Source organism: Dasypus novemcinctus, chromosome 7 (genome assembly GCF_030445035.2).
Source record: "Dasypus novemcinctus isolate mDasNov1 chromosome 7, mDasNov1.1.hap2, whole genome shotgun sequence".
In the NCBI taxonomy this organism is placed as follows: Eukaryota; Metazoa; Chordata; class Mammalia; order Cingulata; family Dasypodidae; genus Dasypus; species Dasypus novemcinctus.
This window is the reverse complement of record NC_080679.1, coordinates 61,090,325-61,094,170: the sequence shown is the minus strand read 5'-3', so window position 1 is coordinate 61,094,170 and position 3,846 is coordinate 61,090,325. Positions and strand designations below refer to the sequence as shown.

Below are 3,846 nucleotides of genomic sequence, written 5' to 3'. Positions count from 1 at the left end.
GTTGCCCAATGGATTTCAAACTTCATATATCATAATCTTCTGCCCCAAGATTTCCAAATTATTTCTTTTCTAGGGCTTTCTTATCTCTCCTATAAATCTCCACTTCTTTGCACATTGATATAGATTTTTTCTTACATGTTTTTTTCAACATAATCATCATTGTTAAAATCCTTCTTTGTGAATTCAAACAAATGGTTCACCTATTATTATGTTACTCTTGGTTATTTTTATCTTTGACTAGGGAACACATTTTCTTCTCTGCATGTCTACAAATTTTTAAATATATACTGAACATTAAGAAAGATACACTGGATCGTTTCCCAGACTTTTGGCTAAGATCAAGTATAGTATCTGTTCTTATCAGTTTAATATCTGATACATCCTCTATCCAAGGACAATACATTAAATGGATTTTTGGAGCTGGGAAATGGAACAGGGGCTTGCTCTGTCCACTCCATGCATCAACCTGGAATGGTACACCCCTTTTGAGAAAAAAAAAAAAAAGATACACTGTTGTGCATTTGGGCTCTTAGTTTTCAACTGAAAATTGTTGAATTTTATTGTAGCAGATGGTTATGTTATTGGTGGATCATCTTTATTCTTCTGAGTGTTGATTTTAACCTTGAGAGAATATATGTATTTTTATTTTACTCTTCATCCTGACCACAGTCTTTTGTTCTGGGATATACGCTCAATTTTCCTATTTTTCAATTGTTATTTTATGCTCGATTTTAAAACAGGATCCTTCATGGATTATAATACTCATTCTGAGATGTTTACCAAGACCCACAAATTTGGAGGGACTAGAACTTTGGCTCTGCATAAGCAGGCAGCTAATGAGGTCACTGTTCAGTACATTCATCCTATCACATGTGGCTTTCTTCTGGGTTCTGGAAGCTTTTTATCCTGTATATATAAAACACAGGACTCAGCCAACAATTTTACAGGGCTTTGCACACAGATTTTCAGGTTCGCCACTAAATAAATCCATCTTTCTCAAATTTTTCACCCTCAACTTAAGTCACTATGGCTGGTCCAAACTCTAAGGTCTATATTCAGTATACTAAGACTTCTGTTTCCTACTTATGCTTTGATTACTTTTTGTCACACAAATGGAGGAATGCCCTTAAGGCAAAAAAACTAATAAATGTGAACCTCACTCAGTGTGTTTCCTTTCTTCCAGGAGTCATAATCCCTCCAACTTCTTTCATTTTTCAGTTATTCTCTGATGACTTCAAATAGTTCTACAGTTTTAAGCCAAAATTATAATGGTTATTGGCAGAAGGAATAGTTTTATATATGTTCTTCATCATTACTAGATTCTGAAAGTGATAGCATATTCATTAATTTTGTTTAAAATAATAAAATATTTCTAATTTCTTTTAAAAAGTGACAGAATCTCGATAATTCTTTGTGTAATATCTATTAACACTCTTCCCTTTCTCTTCATTTCTTAAATCCTGTCAGCTCTATTTTAATTTTTATAATATCAAGGTTGCTAATATTCTCTTTCTTTTCTGTATACCTAATTTACTATTTCATTCTTTGTGTTCCAGTTTATAACAAAAGGGGGAAATCAATAAAAAGTTTTTACAACTAAGTTGATCACTCAAAATTAATATTTTGAAGACACATGACATATGATAGGCAGATTAAAATGTTCTTTATTTCAGAAAGTTTTTCTCCTACTGTATAATAATTTTATAGTCATTTGCACACTTCTACTTACCAGGATTATCATTTATTGGCATTTTGAATTTTTTTATCTTACATTTATGTCACCTTTTCTCTAATCAATATATTTTCTCTACTCTATTCCATTTAATTTTGTATGATTTATTTAACTTGTCTACTAAGCCTGAAATTTGTGTTATGAACAATTGTGTGTGAACAGCATTCCTGCTACTTGCTACAACTTCTAATATGGCTTTCATGTGTGAAATTTTACATTTGGTGCATGTATTTTTATCTCCTATTATCATATTTTAAATTTTTATTTTGCATTTATCCATTAAGACTTTTTCAGAGTCCATGTCCTTTGAGATTATGACATAATTTGTTAGAAATCCATTGCACCGTTTTCCCTTTTCTTTTGGTATATCTTTGGTTTACTATATCATTCTCTCCCTTCCTGCACTTACATTTTTTTTTCCATTTTGGTTAGTATCTATGATAGATGTATTAGCAAATGTTACTGATTCTATGAAAAATAAATGTTTTATCCAGACAAATTATTTGATCAAGAATTTTTTAGAAAAGTTGGGGAGACTATATGAAACCTATGAAAGTTCTAATTGGGTTGTATTCTATAAGAATACTTTTTCACCCTATCTAGGGGTGTCTACGTTGTAGTCTCTGCCTAAAGTATTTCACCATTCTGTTCATCTTCTTCTTCAAAACTCAGTTCAATATCATATCTTTAAGGAAGCCTTCCCTGGGCTTTCTGTTTTATGCCTCATTCTTACATCGTTTTTGTGACAATTACTCTGTGTGTTTTTAAATTTATTTGTGTGATGATTATGTCTATTGACCACACCAGCCTCTAAAATTCATGAATATATTAATCTAGTGTTATTATGCTCAGCATTATTTTTTCAATACCCAACATAATATATTGTACAATAAAAAGTATTGAATTAACAAATAAGAAAAATGGGTTTCCCTAAATTGATACCAGTAACCACATAACTGCATAATCTTGAAGGATGCTCAAGGCTTCTACTGAGGTATTAGCTATAAAGATAAACACATGTCTAAACATGGAAATATGTTCCTTTCAATTGTGGCAGAAGTCAAGGAATGCATCAGAAGAAATAACTCCAGTTTCTATTACTGAATAAGCTTCCTCTAAATATTATCCACAATTCTCTGATCCTTAGATACCACCTGAGGATGCTTGGGAAAGGGAAGGGATGTTACAGTTAGGATTGCAAAGTGATCTAGATTACTGAAAAACTTATGACTCAGTGGCTGAGTGTGGAGGAGAACTTGAGAGAATCAGTAATTGGCTTACCTTTGGTTTGTCTGAGCTGAAAGCATTTTAAGTTGCTTTTAAGTAATTTCTCATCCCTCCCTGGAAGAAAAAGTAATTATTTTCAAGAAGGGTTTTGCTGTCTGGTACACATTTGCAGGGAACTTTTCTACCAGGAGTGGAACATTATCTCCAATAAAGTAGGATAAGTAATAAGGTCAGAAGGCAAATTTTGTGAAAACAGATGGGTCTAAAATCTTTATCAGGCATCTGAGGTAAACTAAGTGTTACTGTAGTCTTGTATTCATTTCAGGGAGATGATCCACTTTGGGTTTTTACTCTTTGCAGAAAATAGATCTGTGGCAATAAGAACAAGAAATAATATGGACTGCTTCTCCTCATCAGTCTTAGATGAATTATAGTTGAGAAAAAGACCCAAAATTTTACACCTAGGAAACAAAGCAATTTCCCCAGTAGATGATGTGCTTAAAGGCTAGAGCAGAAATGATCGTAATCTAAAATTTTCAAACATGCTCATGCTATTTTCCATAGCAAGGAAAAAAAATGACTACTTCAGCAGGTTTTTTTCGGCTATTTTGACCTCTATTCATAAAAATAGAATTAACAGTAAATGAGCACATGTGCCTGGATTATGACAACTACATAATCAAACTCATTTTAAGATACATGATTTAGTAATAGAACTGCACAACTTTTGAATTCAGAAGAAATAGTAGGACCTAGACGTTACCTTTAATGAGTTAAATGGCCTTTGGAAAATCACTTAGCCACCGAAATCTTCATTTCCTCATTTATAAAATGGAACTGTAAATGTTTACCTATTAATAGGACTGTTCTTATGATAAAAAGGTACT

General features: G+C 32.3%; 1 pseudogene; it reads left to right on the top strand.

Moving 5' to 3' along the window:
* Window positions 1-312: 312 nt before the first annotated feature.
* On the top strand, window positions 313-485 carry LOC111760135 (U2 spliceosomal RNA; annotated as a pseudogene).
* The last annotated feature ends 3,361 nt before the right edge of the window (window positions 486-3,846 follow it).